Source organism: Lynx canadensis, chromosome E2, assembly GCF_007474595.2.
Source record: "Lynx canadensis isolate LIC74 chromosome E2, mLynCan4.pri.v2, whole genome shotgun sequence".
Taxonomy (NCBI): Eukaryota; Metazoa; Chordata; class Mammalia; order Carnivora; family Felidae; genus Lynx; species Lynx canadensis.
The window spans coordinates 51,269,658-51,289,241 of NC_044317.1; positions in this window are offsets into that span (position 1 = coordinate 51,269,658).

The window sequence follows — 19,584 nt, forward strand, 5'->3', positions numbered from 1 at the left end:
AGAGTCACAAGATAGCTGCAGCAGCTCCAGACATCACATCACACACCGTGTTCAAAGACAGGAAGCAGGGGACCGCAGAAAGCAGGACATTTCTCTTCGTTAAGGGTGGGAACACCTTCTCCCAGAATTCCTCAGCAGACCTCCTTTTATATACCTTTGGCCAGTACTGAGTCGCTTGACTACCCCCTGACCAGGGTGAGGCTGATTAAGGTCAAAAAAGCTCTTTCTTTCTTTCTTTCTTTCTTTCTTTCTTTCTTTCTTCTTCTTTCTTCCTTTCTTCCTTTCTCCTTTCTTCCTTTCTTCCTTTCTTTCTCTCCTTTCCTTTTTTCTTTTTCTTTCTTTCTTTCTCTCCTTTCCTTCTTTCTTTCTTTCTCTCTCTCCTTCTCTTCTTTCTTCCTTCTTCCCTTCTTTCTTTCTCTCCTTCTTTCCTTCTTTCTTTCTTTCAATGTTTATTTTTTAGAGAGAGAGAGAGAGAATGCGCACAAGTGGGGAGGAACAGCGAGAGAGGAAGACCGAGGATCCAAAGTGGGCTCTGTGCTGACAGTGCAGAGGCCAAAGTAGGGCTCCAACTCACAAACAGGGAGATCGTGACCTGAGCTAAAGTCAGACGCTTAACCGACTGAGCCACCCAGGCACCCCCAAAGAAGTTCTGTCTTCTACTTGAACAAAATCTAGAGGCGCCTAGAGTCCCTGTTCGGCCCACTTCTCTCCCTCACATCAGCTGCCTGGTCTCTCTATGGATATTTGAGTTTGGGAGCCCTGCTCGAGTGTGAGCACGGGTCAGCTAGGGATGTTTGGTTACAAATCAGAGAAAACCAAACTGATAGCAGGCAAGAAGATATAAAGATATTTCTTAGTTTCTTAATTACAGCTTTGGAGGAAAGAGGCTTCTGGGTTTAGTTAGCAGGTCAAGTATGCTATTGAGAACCCAGAATTGTTCTATTCCTCCAATTGTTGCTCTTTGCCTTTCAGTTTATTGCCTCACGGTCACAACATGGCTGCTGAGCTCCGGACATCACCTTCTCCCACAACAGGGAAAAAAATGGATAGGTGGGGTGGTGACAGCCCTCTCCTATCCTGCTTCTCCTCTTTTATCCAGTCACAAACCTATTTCCCAAAAGCGGCCAGCACACTCATTGGCCAGAACTGGGTCACTGCCTACCTGCCCCTACAAAGGAGTCGAGGAAAAAGGAGAGCTGGCTTTTTTCACCACTTTCGTATGAGGTGGTAAATGGGAGAGGAGTTGTTAGTGGCTGTTAGATCAGCCAATCAACACTATCGGTGACTGACGTGACCTCATGCCCACTGCAAGAATAATTTTTAAACATTGAGAGAGAAAGAGAGAGAGAGATGGAGATATTCTTTCTCTCCCGCGGTGGCAGTGGGAGAGATACTATTTTGCATCATAAAATCCATCTACAGAATCAGCTTCCGGGGGGTGGGGGTGGGGGGGAGAATCGGCTTCAAGAAGGTGACAGATTGAAACCATTCCCCAAGCATCTATCTGGTTTTCCTGTGCAGCCAGTAGCCTCCGTTACCAACCTCGCCGGTTCCCTTGTTCACTTAAGCCTGTCCTTGGGAAGAATTTGAACAAGAGCCTGGGAGAGTCTCTTAGAAATCACTGCAATAGCGGAAGAAAAACGGCCCCCCAAGGCAGCCTACGTTTCTGGTTGGCTGTCTCCCTTGGCTGTTTGTTGCCATGGTGACGACGAGGTTAACCGGCCTCTATTTTTTAAAGAATAAATCGTCGTGGGTCTTCTCTGTCACATCAGGAAAGGATCACTTCCCTTCCACGAGCACGTTGAAATAAGGGCCCAAGGCTCTTCTAGATTTGTTGTTTCTGGACCCCAAAATAGCCACCCTTCCTCTGATCGTTCCTTCCGTCAGAAGCGAAGTTTCTACGGAACAGTGTTTCTCCCACTCATCCTGATGTGTCCAATGTCAAGGGCGTTCATGTAGGAGGGACGGAGCTGAGGCCTTGGCTGGGGTGCCCGGTGGCTGGGCTGGTGAAGCGTCCGACTTCGGCTCGGGTCGTGATCTCGCGGTCCGTGGGTTCGAGGCCCGCGTCGGGCTCTGTGCTGACGGCTCGGAGCCCGGAGCCTGCTTCCGATTCTGTGTCTCCCTCGCTCTGTGCCCCTACCCGCCCCCCTTCCAAAAATAAATAAACATTAAAAAAAAATTTTTTTTTTTAAAGGCTGCTGTCATCTCGAGGCGGAAGACTGCTTCCAAACTCACTCACCTGGCCGTGGGCAGGCCTCAGGGGCTCGCAGGCTGTTGGGGACAGACATGAGTCCCCGCCCGAGGGCCTGTCCATCCAGCAGCTCCCAATATGGCAGCCAGGCCCCACAAGACAGGGAATGTGGCCAGGACAGAAGTCAGTCTTTTTGTTTTTTTTTAATTTTTTTTTTCAACGTTTATTTATTTTTGGGACAGAGAGAGACAGAGCATGAACGGGGGAGGGGCAGAGAGAGAGGGAGACACAGAATCGGAAACAGGCTCCAGGCTCTGAGCCGTCAGCCCAGAGCCCGACGCGGGGCTCGGACTCACGGACTGCGAGATCGTGACCTGGCTGAAGTCGGACGCTTAACCGACTGCGCCACCCAGGCGCCCCAGAAGTCAGTCTTTTTGTAACCTAATCCCTGAAGGGGCATCGCGTCCCTTTCGCCATTTATTTGTTAGAAGCCTGTCACCAGGTCCAGCCTACACTCACAGGGGCATAGACCCCAGGATCGTGCGAATACCAGGAGGCCATGCTAGAGGTCGCCTCTCCTAAGGAGACAGGCTAAGGTGATAATCAATGTGACCAGGGCTCCATCTGGTGGGAAGGGATGGCGAACGGCAGGGGACGTGACAAGACGGGAAGTTTTATTTCTAACAAATTTTTTTTGAGAGAGAGAGAGAGAGAGAGAGAGAGAGAGAGAGAGAGCATGCACACAGGAGCAGTGGCAGGGAGGGTGGGAGAGAGAATCCCAAGCAGGCGCCACGCTCAGCGCGGAACCCGACCGGGGGCTCGATCTCACCGCGGTGAGATCGTGACCCGAGCTGAAATCGGGAGCTGGGCGCTTGACCGACTAAGCCACCCAGGCGCCCCGTAACAACTTTAACTTCGTAGTTGCGTTGCCAGAAAAAACACAGGATGACTAGTTAAATTTGAATTTTGAAAAACAAAAATTTTTTTTTGGTAAAAAGCATAAGTATATCCCATGCAACACTTGGGATATACTTATACTAAAAATAACGCATTGAGCATGCAGGGAGGGGGCATCCAGGAGGCCTTCGGCCACCCAAGCCTAGAGCTCAGAGAGAGGGCTGTATGGTTCGCAGAATCCTGACCCCCGAGAAATAGCTACATCCTAATCCCTGGGATCCATGAATGTTACTCTCCATGGCAAAAAAGGAATGTGTGGCTATGTTTAAATTAAGGTTGTGGGGGCGCCTGGGTGGCTCAGTGGGTTAAGCGTCCAACTCTTGATCTCAGCTCAGGTCTTGATCTCAGGATGAGATAAGATGAGATGGGATGAGATAAGATAAGATACGATACGATAAGATGGGAGGCGCCTGGGTGGCTCAGTGGGTTAAGCATCCGACTTCGGCTCAGGTCATGCTCTCGCCGTTTGTGAGTTCGAGCTCCACGTCAGACTCTGTGCTGACAGCCGAGAGTCTGGACAGCCTGCTTCAGATTCTGTGTCTCCCTCTCTCTCTGCCCCTCCCCTGCCCGCACTCTGTCTCTCTATCTCTCTCACAGAAATTAACATTAAAAATTTTTAAATAAAAAGATAAGATCGGTAAAAGTTGTGGAGACGGGGAGAATCTTCTGGATTATCTGGGGTGGGTGGGTCCACTTGCAACACAACGGGAGCCACGCGCCAGGGACCGCCAAGGCCACCCCCAGAAGCTGGAAGAGGCAAGGAAGGGCTCAGTTTTGAACCTCTAGCCTCCAGAACCGTGAGACAATACCCTTCTGTTGTCTCAGGCCACCCTGTTTGGGACGCTCGGTTACAGCGGTGCTAGAAAACTAATACAAGGGAAGAGGGGTGCAAGGTGGGGGGTAAGGAGGGAAGCAGAGGTGGGACAGGAGAGGAAGATGCTTCCCTGCAGGTGGAGGGACCACCGGCCCAGGAAGGCAGGCGAGCCTCTGGAGGCTGGAAGAGGTCGGGAGGTGCCTTCTCCCCTGGGGCCTCCAGAAGGAACACGGCCAGGCCAACAGCTAAAATAAACCCCCTGTGACCCGCGTCAGACTTCTGTGCCCCAGAACGGTAAGAGAATTCATACATGTTGTTTTAAGCTGCTCGGTGTGGGGTGATTCGTCACAGCAGCCCCAGGAAATGAACGCAGCGGGCTGAGGGCAAAGGTGCAGGTGGGGAGGGGAGGGAGGAGAGAGAAAAGCATGGGATTAGCAGCGTCAGGGTCTGGCCTCGGGCAGGGCAGCCGCGAGAGGGGCACAGATCGTGGAAGAGGAGATCCCAGGGAGGCAGACAGGAAGCCATCAGAGAGAGAGCAGAGGCACTAAGGACAAAAGTCAGAGGCTCACACCTGTCACTCATGAGGCAGCATGGAGTTCCATGGCTCAGGGAAGGTCCCGATGTCCCCCTCTGTGCTGATGGCTTCCTGTGTGGCTCTCCTGCCCAGCCCCGTCACCAGAGTCCATCCGGCCTTGGCTGTAATTACGTGCAACCCATAGGTTGCACGTTCCAAAGGTATAAACGGGAGACTGGAATGGAGCGACTGGGGACACAGCGTCTCCCAGTGACGTGTGATACATGTGCTGGTTCGACTGGGGAAACATAAAACCCATGAGAGCAAGAACTGGCCTGTGTCGCTCACCTCTGGGTCCCCGGGGCCTGGAACCGCGAGTCTCAACTGGGCGCTGACGCTGGGTGACATTTGGCAATGAGAATTTCCTGGGTGTCACAGCTGGGTTCAAGGGCAGGGTTGCCGTCATCTAGTGGGTAGAGGCCAGGGATGATGCATAGGGTCCACACGCACGCAAAAGAATAATCCTGGTCTATGCTGGGCAGAACAAGAGACCCCGCAGATGTCCGAGTCCTATTCCTCGGAACCTATGAATGCAAGCTGTTAACTCAAGTTCCCTAAAAATACGGAAGTTATCCTGGGTTACCCAAGTGTGGCCAGTGTAAGGACCCTTAACAGTGGAGGTGGGACAGGAAGGGAGAACCTGAGGAGCGGCCGCATGGGAAAGGCCTGTCCTGCAGCTTTGAGGATCGCAGAAAGGGGCCACGGGCCAAGGAAAGCATGTGGCTTCTAGAAACTGGAAAAGACAAGGAGAGAGAGAACAGATTCTCTGCTAAAGCCCTGCCGACATCTTGATCTTAGCTTGTGAAGGTCCATCTTGCACTTCTGATCTTTAACACCGAAACAGGGGCGCCTGGGTGGCTCTGTCGGTTAAGCGCCCGACTTCAGCTCAGGTGATGGTCTCACGGCTCGTGAGTTCGAGCCCTGCGTCGGGCTCTGTGCTGATGGCTCAGAGCCTGGCGCCTGCTTCCGATTCTGTGTCTCCCTCTCTCTCTGCCCCTCCCCAACTTGCACTCTGTCTCTCAAAAATAAATAAACATTAGGGAGAATTTTAAACATTCTTAAAGGCATGAATGATTGAAAGCTGGATCTGTACAGATGATTTCATTTTCGTGACTCAATAGTGTCTCCCGGCTGGCTTCTTAGCCAACGGCCAGCCAATAAGAGGTGTCTTTACCCATAAGCATCTCTGTTCATCCCAGCTGGCATTTCATCTTTGACCTTGAGGCCGAGGAGACCACAAAACTTGGCTCACATGTTTGCTACAGGGAGGTGTGTTTAATTACTGAGTGGTTTTGACAGGAGCTAGAACTTATTCCTCAAGCTTGTAAAATTTAACCCCGATGATATCATCACTAATCCAGTTATAATTGACTCGTCTTGGGGCGCCTGGGTGGCTCAGTAGATTAAATGTCCAACTCTTGATCTTGGCCGGGGTCCTGATCTCCGCGTTGAGAGTTCAAGCCCCACATTGGGCTCCACACACAGTGGAATAACAGGGGTGCCTGGGGGGCTCAGTCAGGTTAGGCGTCTGACTCTTGATTTTGGCTCAAGTCATGATCTCATGGTTGGTGGGATCGAGTCCCAAGTCAGGCTCTGTGATGATAGTGGAACCTGTTTGGGATTCTCTCTCTCCCACTCTCTCTGCCCCTCCCCTGCTCATGCGTGCTCTCTCTCTCTCTCTCTCTCTCAAAATAAATAAACTTAAAAAAATAATAAATTCGCCTTGAGCACAAATGACAGAGAAGCTTCTGGAGTTACACAAAGCACCCGCGTGCTATGTCCCCTCTCGTCAGTTTATGTAAGGAAACGCAAACTTACGTTAAAGCAATTGCAGTTTCGTTGTCGAGCTTTATTGAGATAGGACTCATATACCATAAAGCCCACCCTTTGAACATCTACTTACTCAATGGTTTGGGGTATATTTACCAACTTGTGCAACCGTCACAATCAATTCTAGAACATTTTCATCAGCATGTTCTTCTTTTTTAATGTTTACTTATTTTTGAGAGAGAGAAAGAGAGAGACAGAGTCCGAGCAGGGGAGGGGTAGAGAGAGAGAGAGGGAGATCCAGAATCCGAAGCAGGCGCCAGGCTCTGAGCCATCAGCACAGAGCCCGATGCAGGGCTCGAACTCATGCGCCGTGAGATCGTGGCCTGAGCCAAAATCGGGCGCTTAACCGACTGAGCCACCCAGGCGTCCCTCTAATTTTTTTTTTTTAATTTCAAACTTGGGAGATGTCCCTAAAACAGGGAGACCTGCAACCTCACAGGTGCGAGGACTGAACTAGAGCATCCGTAAAGGGGACACGGTGTCACCGTTAGAGCAAAATTGTTTCAGCGGCTCCTGGCCTCTGGAACTCACGCCTCCTTTTCGGTCTCCCCACCATCCTTGTCTCGCTCTTGCTCTGCTGGCCTCTCTGACGCTGCTGTCATAAATCCCCGGCATTCAATTCCTTCAGTTGGAAATACCTAGGGTGGCTTCTGTTACATCGCCCTCAGCTTCTATGTGAGGATCTCTGTTCTGGGCCGAGCCCGGCTGGAAAAGGAGCGAGAGGAAGGGTGGTTGTTACACCTGCCACAACCAAGGAAGGATTCTAGGAAAACAGAACGTTTTCTCGGCCCTGCCCGCTCAGGCTGATCTGGGGCACGGCCTTGTTCCGGGGCAGGTAAAGGACGGCGGTGGACGAGAGAGGCGTGTTACCCCAAGGGCTGCTGAGCCTCTGGGCAGAAAAGGGGACTCAGTGTATTAGTCTGTTCAGGCTTCATTAATAAAATGCAACAGGCTGGGGGAGCTTTTATTTATTTTCTGGAGGCCGGGAAGTCCAAGATCAAAGTGCTAGCTGATTTGATTCCTGGTGAAGCCCCGCTTCTTGGCTTGCAGACGGCTGCCTTCTTGTTGTGTGCTCGTATGGCAGAGAGAGAGAGAGAGAGAGAGAGAGAGAGAGAGGAAGAGAGAAAGCCCTGGGATCTCTTTCTCTTCTTATAAGGACACCAATCCCATCCTGGGGCCCCTGCCCGCATGACCTCATTGAAAGCGAATTACCTCCCAAAGGCCCCACCTCCAAATACCATGATGTTGGGAGTTAGGGTTTCAACATATGAATCTGGGAGGGGTTGGCTGTGGAGGTGGGACACAGCAGGTAGAAAGTGATAATAATGGTAATTCCTATTTTTCAGCGTTATCAGACGGTTAATATATATGATCTCACCGATCGTGATCCCAAAAGGTGTGTCACGTATCCCTTGCTGTGTGACAAGCCCTCCCAAGACTAAGTGCTTCAAAATGGCAGCAGCCAGGGGCACCCGACTGGGTGGCTCAGTCGGTTAAGCAACCAACTCTTGACTTTGGTTCAGGTCATGATCTCGAGGTTCATGAGTTCAGGGCCCGTGTGGGGCTCCGTGCTGTCAGTGTGAACTCCGGCTTGGGATTCTCTCTCTCTCCCCCTCCCCTGCCCTCTCTCTTTGTCTTAAATATAAATTAATAAAATTGGAAAGACATTTTTCTTGTTTATTTTTGAGAGAGACAGAGTGTGGGTGGGGGAGGGGCAGGGGGGGGCATGGAATCCGACGCAGACTCCAGGCTCTGAGCCGTCAGCACAGACTCGAACCCGCAGAACCTTGAGATCATGACCCGAGCTGACGTGTGGCGCTTAACCGACCGAGCCACCCAGGGGCCCGGATTAAAAGGTCTTTTTAATAAAAAAAATCATTTTCTTTAATGTAAACAAAGAGGTGAGGAGGTTCTCTCGTCCCTGCAGGTACACACAGATACCCTTTTGCATAACCAAGCCCGTCGAAAAAAATCTGCCCCCTAAGGTGACGAACTGTGACCATTCCCAGGAACACCCATCTCTTCTGGTGCCGTCCCCAGGCTTGCGTTCCTGGTCTGTTCCTTTAAGACTGTCCTTGGAAGGATCGTGTGAACCAGAGAGTCTTGTGAGAGTCGCCTAGAAATTGTCGCTCTCTCTTGAGAAAAATAACCTCCCGGAGAAGACTGTGATTCCGATTGGTCGTCGTCTTTGATCATTTGTTGCCATGGTGATAACATCATCTTTCTATTATTAAAAGGAGTAACTGCGCGCAGGGTTTGCCTCCTCCCTCTCTCAATCAGAAGAAGATCGTTGCCCGTTTCTCCCACCAACACAAGGGGAATAAAAGCCTGTGGTTCTGCTCGATTTCTTGTTTTTAACGAAGGCGTGGAGAGTCCTGTGCCCTTCAAATAAAGACACCCAAGCCTTCAGTCCCGAGAACAGTCGGATCTGCACACAAGGGGCAATGAGCGGTGATCTTAACGTCACCAGAGCGCCCACTGGTGGGAGATGAGAGAACAAGAAGAAGGTTCCTAATCGCTCAAGAGAGACTGCCCAGTACCAACTGGGCTTGTCAGCAAGAGGCTCTCAACATCCAGCTGTCCACCAGTCACGGTAAATCACGACTAATAGTTAATGAGCTCTTACTCTGGGCCATGTTCTTGGCCAGGCACTTTAGGTGTATCATCTCACGAAATCCTCTGAACAAACTTAAGGAGAAATATATTTTATTTTATTTTTTTTTCAACGTTTTATTTATTTTCGGGACAGAGAGAGACAGAGCATGAACGGGGGAGAGCAGAGAGAGAGGGAGACACAGAATCGGAAACAGGCTCCAGGCTCTGAGCCATCAGCCCAGAGCCCGACGCGGGGCTCGAACTCGCAGACGGCGAGATCGTGACCTGGCTGAAGTCGGACGCTTAACCGACTGCGCCACCCAGGCGCCCCAAGGAGAAATATATTTTAATTTTTTAAACGTGCATTTATTTTTGAGAGAGAGACAGAGACTAGCAGGGGAGAGGCAGAGAGAGAGAGAGAGAGAGAGAGAGAGACACAGAATCCGGAGCAGGCCCCAGGCTCTGGGCTGTCAGCACAGAGCCCGACGCGGGGCTCGAACCCCTGAACCGCGAGATCATGACCTGAGCCAAAGTTGGGCGCTCAACTGAGCCACCCAGGCATGCCCCAGAATCCACCTCTAAATGCCAGAGGAGACAAGGCTCTAGAAGAGGATGTGGGATGTGGACATTGTTGTGACCATCTTTGGAAAATAAAATCTACCACACTTTTAAAGATAGCCTTGGTTGGTGGCTCCGGATGGACACAGTCAGTGAGTGGAGTGTGTGACTCTTGATCTCAGGGTTGTAGGTTCGAGCCCCACGTTCGGTGTAGAGGTTACGTAACAGTAAAATGTTAGAGGTGCCTGGGTGGGTCAGTCGGTTAAGCATCTGACTCTTGATTTCGGCTCAGGTCATGATCTCATGGTTCATGGGTTCGAGCCCCGCGTCAGGTTCCGTGCTGACAGCTCAGAGCCCGGAGCCTGCTTTGGATTCTGTGTCTCCCTCTCTCTCTGCCCCTCCCCTGCTCATGCTCCGTCTCCGTCTCTCAAAAAAATAAATACATGTTTAAAAAAATTCTTTTTAAATAATACGATATATGGGGCTCCTGCGTGGCTCAGTCGGTTAAGCATCAGACTTCTGCTCAGGTGACGATCTCGCAGTTTGCGAGTTCGAGCCCCGCGTCGGGCTCTGTGCTGACAGCTCGGAGCCTTGGGGCCTGCTTCGGATTCCGTGTCTCCCCCTCTGTCTGCCCCTCCCCTGCTCGTGCTCTCTCTCGTTGTCTCTCAAAAATAAATAAGCATTAAATCAAATCAAATCAATCAATCAATCAATCAATCAATAAACACGAAAAACTTTTTAAATAAATAAAATCTCAACAAGATAAAAATAAATAAAGGCAGTGTTGGGTAGAGTGAAACCTCTCACGCAGTCTCTCCTTACCCACTTTCTGGGAGGAAAGATGGGAGGCTGAATATCCTGCGTTGCCTTGGCCTTGGAGCTCTAAGAATACAAGAATCTAAGAATTGTTTTGAGGACAGGAAGTGTCGTTTGGTGAGAGCTTATCTCTTTGGGGAGGGTCCCCGGGCTGCACCCTCTCTTTATTGGGTGGCTTACCACAGACCTCTGGATCACGCAGTGGATAGTTCTGGAGACCAAATAACATCAGCCTGAGATCCCAGCCTCTGGGGACAAAGCCTTTGGATCCCAGCCTTTGGGGTCAGGTGAAGCCAGCTGGGCCAGACGTGGACCAGAGCAGGATTGGTATTGCCGGAGGCGGCCTGGGGCCCCGCTGTGGCTGGCGTCTATTTCTATCAGCGCCAGAGTCGCTCCCTGCCCCTGTGGGCACACGGGCTGCCACAACTGGGTCACCCAGGCTCACGGTCCCTGTCCCCGTCAGAACTGCCCACAAGCTGGAGCTGGCGCAGTGTGAACGGATGAAACGACGTGCGACCCAGAACAGCACACGCCCCAAGGTGGAACCCGCGATGAGCTCACGGAGTCCAAAGCCAGGCGCTCCAGAGGGCTGGTGTCTGGGACAGCCTTTCTAGAAAGGAATGGCAGGGAGCAGAAATCTAGGCAAATGGTCTCATGCGCTGCAGTCTGATGGTCGCAGACGTGCAGGGGGACCCTGGAGACATCTTTGGTGACCGTAGCCTCTGCCAGTGGCGTCATGACGGGATTGAGATTAGGTTGTCCTACCTTTCTGGGTGAGAAAGATATGGTGAGGGTTACAATTTACTTGAAGACAGAAAGGCGCTAATGACGGCCTTGACTTTGAAGAGCTCTCTACATCTGAGCGCCCTGGGGCTCACACTGGATGGTTCTGGGGTAGCAATCCGTGCGAAAAACGAAGTCATCTAAAGTCAGGAGCTGGATGGGGCGCCTGGATGGTTCAGTCCGTTAAGCGTTCGACTTTGGCTCAGGTCACGATCTCACGGTTTGTGAGTTCAAGTCCCGAGTTGGGCTCTGACAGCTCAGAGCCTGGGACCTGCTTCGGATTCTGTGTCTCCCTCTCTCTCCGCCCCTCCCCTGCTTGCACTCTGTCTCTCTGTCTCCCAAAAATAAATAAATATTTAAAAAAAAATTTAGGGACGCCTGGGTGGCTCAGTCGGTTAAGCGTCCGACTTCAGCCAGGTCACGATCTCGCGGTCCGTGAGTTCGAGCCCTGCGTCGGGCTCTGGGCTAATGGCTCAGAGCCTGGAGCCTGCTTCCGATTCTGTGTCTCCCTCTCTCTCTGCCCCTCCCCCACTCATGCTCTGTCTCTCTCTGTCTCAAAAATAAATAAACGTTAAAAAAAATTTTTTTTAATTTTAAGTTAGTCGCTAGAGGTTTGGTGAGAACTGATATTTAGACCGTATTGGAGTATCTCCCCACAAATTGCTCATTAATTACAAAAGGAGAAAAGAGTAACTTTACAGTGACAAACCTCACCATCGCCAGTAACAGGACAAACCGGACATCATCTGCCTCCTGATAAGACACACCAAGGACAAAGAGTTATTTCTATGATAATCATTCTTTTAATGTATAACCTGAATCTAGTCATGAGAAAATGTCAGACAAACCCAAACTGATGGACATTCTATAAAGTAACTGACATAAAATTTTCAAAAATGTCAATTTCTTTAAAAAAAAACACAAAGAAAGATCGAGGAACTGTTCCAAACTAAAGCAATATGACCGTTAACTGGAATATGTGATCCTGGCTGGAGAAAGGAAGAGAAAGAAAGAAAGAAAGAAAGAAAGAAAGAAAGAAAGAAAGAAGAAAGGAAGGAAGGAAGAGAGAGAGAAAGAAAGAAAAACAAAGGAAGGAAAGAAGGAAGAGAGGAAGGAAGGAAGGAAGGAAGGAAGGAAGGAAGGAAGGGAGAGAGAGAGAGAAAGGAAGGAAGGAAGGGGGAGGGAGGAAGGGAGGGAGGGAGGGGAAAGGTTTTTTGTTTTTGTGTTTTTTGTGGGTTTTTTGGTTTGTTTTTTTTGTTTGTTTGTTTTTGTTTTTGCTATAAGGACGGATTGAGACAATCGGTAAACTTTGAATAGGCCTGATAATTGTATCAGTGTAAGATTCTCTGATTTTGATTATTGTACTGTGGTTTTGTAGGTGAATGTCCTTGTTCTTAGGAAATTCACATTTAAGTATCTAGAGGTAAAGCAGCATGAGGTCTGGCACTTATTCTCAAATGATTCAGAAAACGCTCCATGTGGGGCAGCCGGGTGGCTCAGTTAATCGTCTGACTTCGGCTCAGGTCATGATCTCACAGTCCGTGAGTTCAAGCCCCGCGTCGGGGCTCTGTGCTGACAGCTCAGAGCCTGGAGCCTGTTTCAGATTCTGTGTCTCCCTCTCTCTCTGCCCCTCCCCTGCTCATCCTCTGTCTCTCTCTCTCTCTCAAAAATAAATAAAAACATTAAAAATTTTTTTGTTTTTAAGAAGGAACTGCCCCATTAGACACTGCCACATTAGTAAGGTTTACACACTTTCACGGTGTTAAAGCCACTGAGATTTGGGGGACTTACTTCTTAGAATAGCTCACATCGCTTACTGTAACAGGTGCATCTTCCTAGTGACAACAGTGAGCGCCCTTCTTCCTCATTTTCTCCTTTCTGTCAGCGGGGAAGCCGTAAGACCCATAGCAGCCATTTGGATGCAGACAGGGAAGCCACATGTGGGGGACGGCAGGGCCAAGCCACCAGCCCCGGATGACGTCAGTAGCCATGCTAGAGATGGGCGAGCTTCTGGAAATGACTAGAAGGCATTACAGAAGAAAGCTGAGGTTTGATTGAGGACACTGCTTTGGGAGAAAGAATAGAAATGTGCAAAGAAGGGGATTAAGAATGTGTTTCCAGGGGCGCCTGGGTGGCTCAGTCGGTTGGGCGGCCGACTTCGGCTCAGGTCACGATCTCACGGTCCGTGAGTTCGAGCCCCGCATCGGGCTCTGGGCTGATGGCTCAGAGCCTGGAGCCTGCTTCCGATTCTGTATCTCCCTCTTTCTCTGCCCCTCCCCCGTTCATGCTCTGTCTCTCTCTCTATCTCAAAAATAAATAAACATTAAAAAAAAAAAAAAGAATGTGTTTCCACGTGATGGACAACTTAACTCTCCTCTTTTGCCCCCCAGGATGTTCAAAGAAAAGATCTAGACGTTTCCACGTGGCAGGACTTTCCCCCACCACACCCCTCTCTCTTGCTAAGCCAACCTGTTTTGTCCAGGTGCTAAGTAACAATGTGCTCCAGGGAGGTGAGCCTTGCCCCAAAAGGCGAACCGGGATTGGCCTGAGCCTTGTTCCTGTTTGCTAGTGATTGGTTGAGGGGTGATCATGTGACCCACTAGAGGCCAGTGAAACTTGAAGGGATTTGGGGTGAGGTTTAACTTCTCTGATAAAAAGAAACAGAAGAGCCCTACTCCTTTTCATCCTGACTTGGATTACTGCCTTGGGAAGTCATGTCTGGAGCTATGGCAGCCACCTTGCAACCATAAGGCAAAGAGCCTGAAAATAGAGAATATTGACGATGGCAGACAAGAAGCAGAAAAAGAGTCTGAGGCCTTGGTTACATCATTGAACTACTGAACCAGACCTGGGCTGACCCTGCCTCCTGACCTTCTATTATGTGAGATACTTTGTTGTTGTTGTTGTTTTTCAATGTTGTTGCTTTATTTGCTATTATTCATCAGAAATCTCTATTTCCTCAAGTCGGAATACTATAAAAATCCATTGGTCTTGATGCGAAAATGTGAATTATCTCTCAATATATAGGAGACAGTATTTCAGATGTTTCCAGAAACCTCCTAGTTTCATTTTTCCTCCCCTTGTTGGATAAATATATTAAGCTTAATAAAACAGTATTTAAAAAAAGAATACAATTGGGGCGCCTGGGTGGCTCAGTTGGTTAAGCGTCCGACTTCAGCTCAGGTCACGATCTCACGGTCCGTGAGTTCGAGCCCCGCGTCGGGCTCTGGGCTGATGGCTCAGAGCCTGGAGCCTGTTTCCGATTCTGTGTCTCCCTCTCTCTCTGCCCCTCCCCCGTTCATGCTCTGTCTCTCTCTGTCTCAAAAATAAATAAACGTTAAAAAAAATTTAAAAAAAAATAAAAATAAAAAATAAAAAAGAATACAATAAAATGAAGCCAGTGTGTATCATTCAGGAAGAAAATTATGTGACTACAGTAGCTTGGTAATGTCTTAGAAAATATTTGGACGTTACATTTTTTTTTCCTTTTTCCCTTTATTTGTTTTTTTTAAATTTACATCCAAGTTAGTTAATATACAGTGCAACAAGGATTTCAGGAGTAGATTCCTAAATGCCCCTTACCCATTTAGCCCATTCTCCCACAATCCCTCCAGGAACCCTCTGTTTGTTCTCCATATTTAAGAGTCTCTTATGTTTTGTCCCACTCCCTGTTTTTTTTAATTTTTAATTTTATTTTTTTTAATTTACATCCAAACTAGTTAGCATATAGTGCAACAATGATTTCAGGAGTAGATTCTTTAGTGCCCCTTCCCCATTTAGCCCATCCCCCCTCCCACACCCCCTCCAATAACCCTCTGTTCTCCATATTTATGAGTCTGTTATGTCTGGTCCTCCTCCCTGTTTTTATATTATTTTTGTTTCCCCTCCCTTATGTTCATCTGTTTTGTCTCTTAAAGTCCTCATATGAGTGAAGTCCTAGGATATGTGTCTTTCTCTGACTGACTAATTTCGCTTAGCATAATACCCTCCAGTTCCATCCATGTAGTTGCAAATGGCAAGATTTCATTATTTTTGACTGCCAAGTAATACTCCATTGTGTGTGTGTGTGTGTGTGTGTGTGTGTGTGTGTGTGTATACCACATCTTCTTTATCCGTTCATCCATTGATGGACATTTGGGCTCTTTCCATACTTTGGCTATTGTCAATAGTGCTGCTATAAACATGGGGATGCGTGTGTCCCTTCGAAACAGCATCCCTGTATCCCTTGGGTAAATGCCTAGTAGTGCAATTGCTGGGTCCTAGGGTAGTTCTATTTTTAATTTTTTAAGGAACCTCCATACTGTTTTCCAGAGTGGCTGCACCAGTTTGCATTCCCAGTGAGATACTTTTTTTTTTTAATTTTTTTTAACATTTATTTATTTTTGAGACAGAGAGAGACAGAGCATGAACGGGGGAGGGGCAGAGAGAGAGAGAGGGAGACACAGAATCGGAAGCAGGCTCCAGGCTCTGAGCCATCAGCCGAGAGCCCGACGCGGGGCTCGAACTCACGGACCGCGAGATCGTGACCTGAGCTGAAGTCGGACGCTCAACCGACTGAGCCACCCAGGCGCCCCAAGTGAGATACTTTTTTAATGAAAACCTAGTATGATACAACAATGGCAGACAAGTGACCAATTGTGATCACTGAGGGAAACATGGAGCAAATCACTAAAACATAATGCAGAGAGGTAGAATTAGAAAAACAATCATCAATAGCAATGAGCACACTCAGAGCCAAAATCTTGGTTTCTAACATTCTCCAATAAAAGGAGGTTCCTTGGAGAAATGGCTAATTCTAGGACTGCAGCAAGAAATGTACAAAATGAGCTTGGGATATCTTATAGTGCCAGAAAGTAAAGAAGTACCCACCCACCCGGCCACACACACAGTGAGGGGAAGCCAAAGAGACACAGGAGGCAACTGAAAGAGCTCCCACTAGTCAAAGCTGGAAAAATTTGAGCAACAAAATAAACGACATAGTGTTGTATTATAAGCTATAACATAAAATAAATATCCACAACTCCATAGCGGTATATATAAAGTGATTGAATAAGGAAACAAATAGGGGAGAATATACAGAGTTCTCGTGTGGACTGTATATTCAAAAAATGTATGTAGATATTTCCGTCTCAAGGAAATGGAACAGAACTCTCTACTTCTTAGGCGTAGACCATGCAGTGACTTCCTTCTGAAGAGCACATCTGGGGAGGGAGGGGAAACAACAGTAAGTCTACAGTGGAAACATCTGATGAACAACTATGTCAGCCAGGTGCTCATCGAGGTTAACGTCAATAGTGGTAAGTCATCTACCCTTCCTATGATGTGATGAGAATGACCATAATCCCAATCCCATAATGAGAAAAACACCAGATAAATAACAGTAGAGGGAGATTCTGCAGAAGACCTGATCGGTACTCCTCAAAACTGTCAAGGTAATCAAAACCTTGGTCAAGGTAATCAAGGAAAGTCTGAGACATTGCCGTAGTCTGGAGGAGGCTAATGATATGATGAGTAAAAGTGGTGTGGTCCTGGAACAGAAAAAGGACCTTAGATAAACACCAAAAACTGGATTTGGCTTAATGATAACGTATCAGTATTGGTTCACTACTTGTGACAAATGTAAAATCAATAATAAGGGAAATTGGGTGTGGGGTATATGGAACTCTCTGTACTCTTTACAACTTTTCTATAATCTAAAACTATCCTAAAATACAGTTTTTATAAGTACAGAGGAAAGAATGGAATAATAAACATACACAATTAACCTAAAAGAAGATAAGAAAATAGGAACAAATAGCAGATTTCAAATAGAAAGTGCACAGCAAATGGCAAACTTCAAACCGTATGATTAATCACATTAAATATAAACGAGCCAAACACTCGGATTAAAATACAGAGATTGCCAGACTGGATAAAAAAAACAAAAAACAAAAAAACAAAACAAAACAAAACAAAAAAACCCAAGACCCAACTCTATGCTGTCCACAAGAAACACACTCTAAATATAAAGATAGAGTCAAATCAAAAACAAAAGGGTAGAGGGACGCCTGGGTGGTTCAGTTGGTTAAGCGTCCCACTTCCACTCAGGTCATGATCTCGCAGTTTGTGGGTTCGAGCCCCGCGTTGGGCTCTGTGCTGATGGCTCAGAGCCTGGAGCCTGCTTTAGGACCTGTGTCTCCCTCTCTTTCTGCCCCACCCCTGCTTGCACTATGTCTCTCTCTTATGTCTCAAAAATGAATAAACATTTAAAAAATAAAAAATAAAGTAAAAGGGTAGAGGGACACCTGAGTGGCTCAGTTGATCAAGCATCCAACTCTGGATCTCAGCTCAGGTCATGATCTCACAGTTCATGAGTTCGAGCCCCACGTCGGCCTCTGCACTGTCAGCACAGAGCCTGCTTGGAGTTCTCTCTCCCTCTCTTTGCCCCTCCCACACTCGTTCTCTCTCTTTCTCTGTCTCTCTCTCTCCCTCAAAATAAACAAACTTTAGAAAATTGTTTAAGCAAAAAGGTAGAGAAGATATATCATGCAAACAAAAAATATAAAGAAAATATAAGAACGTGGAGTGTTTATATTGAGATCAGACCAAGTAGACCTCAGAACAAGAAACATTACAAAAAAAAATAATAAAGAGAGTCACTTCATAATTATGACACCATTTGTCGGGAACAATCAGAAACGTAGATGTACCAAATAACAAAGTTTCAAAATACACAAAGCAAAATTCGACAGGTCTGGGGGGAGGGGGGTATAGACAAATCCGCAATCACAGTTAGAAGTGTTAACACTGCCTCCTCAGTAAATGCTAGAACAAGTGGAGGGGGGGAGGGGAAGCAGTAAAGACATAGAAGACCTGAGCAAAACTATTACCCAATTTTGCCTAATAGACATTTATAGAATACTCCGCATAACAACCACATTCTTTCCAATTGCCCAATATATACCACCTACTGGCGGCCCGTAAAAACAAGCCTCAAGAAAGTTCAAAGGATTGAAGAGTACATTCTCCGATCACAACGGAGTTAATTTAGAAATCAATAACAAGAAGCATGGGGAAACCCCAGATATTTGGAAATTACACACAATAATAGTCAATCTAGCGATCAAAGAAATTACAAGGGAAATTTAAAAATACCCTGAACTCGATAAAATTAAAATGCAATCCACCAGCGGCACCTGGGTGGCTCATTTGGTTAAGCATCCGAGTCTCGGTTTCGTTTAGGCTCAGGTCACGATCTCACAGTTCATGGGTTCGAGCCCCACATCGAGCTCTGCACTGACGGTGTGGAGCCTGCTTGGGCTTACACACTCTCTCTCTCTCTCTCTCTCTCTCTTCCCCTCCCCACTCATGCTGTCATTGTCTCTCTTACAGTAAATAAATAAACTTAAAAAAATTTTTTTAAACATCTGGCTTTAGCTTAGGTCATGATCTCACAGTTCATGAGTTCAAGCCCCACATCGGGCTCTGTGTTAACAGCTCAGAGCCTGGAGCTTGCTTCCGATTCTGTGTTTCCCTCTCTCTCTGTCCCTCCCCTGCTCCTACTTTCTCCTCTCTCTCTCTCCCTCTCCCAAAAATAAATAAGCATTAAAAAAAATAAATAAACTGACTAATACACTCACTACAAGGATTCTATCAACACAGACTCCCACGAAGAGTGTAGTCTCAGGCTCTACCAACTGAGCCAGCCAAGTGACCCGAGAATGTGTCATTTGAACAAAGACGTGAAGCTGGGGCGCCTGGTGGCTCAGTCGGTTGAGCGTCCAGCTTCAGCTCAGGTCATGACCTCACGGTTTGTGGGTTCAAGCCCCGCTTCGGGCTCTGTGCTGACAGCCTGGAGCCTGTTTCAGATTCTGTGTCTCCCTCTCTCTCGGGCCCTCCCCCACTCATGCTCTCTCTCTCTCTCTCTCTCTCTCTCTCTCTCTCTCTCTCTCTCAAAAATAAATAAACATTTTTAAATTTTTTTAAAAAAGATTTGAAGCTAAGGAAAAGTTACACCATTTGGCTCTTGTGAGGAGAATATTTAAGAAGAGGAAATAATACAAAAGCCCTAAGGCAGGAGCCAGACACAAATGTTTGAGGGACAGCAGAGGCCAGTGTGGCTGGAACAGAGAGAGCAAGGGGCAGAGAACAGGGAGGTGAGATCAAAAAAATAACTGGGTCACCAGATTGTGGCATGGGTCCACTGGACCTGGTGTAAAAGTCAGTAAAAGAAAACCTCATTTTATTTTTTTAATGTTTATTTATTTTTGAGAGAGAGAGACAGAGACAGAGACAGTGACAGAGACAGAACATCAGCGGGGAAGGGGCAGAGCGAGAGGAAGACACAGAATCCGAAGCAGGCTCCAGGCTCTGAGCTGTCAGCACAGAGCCCGACGCGGGGCTCGAACCCACAAACCAGGGGATCATTACCTGAGCCAAAGTTGGACGCCCAACCGACTGAGCCACCCAGGCGCCGCTGTTCGTTTG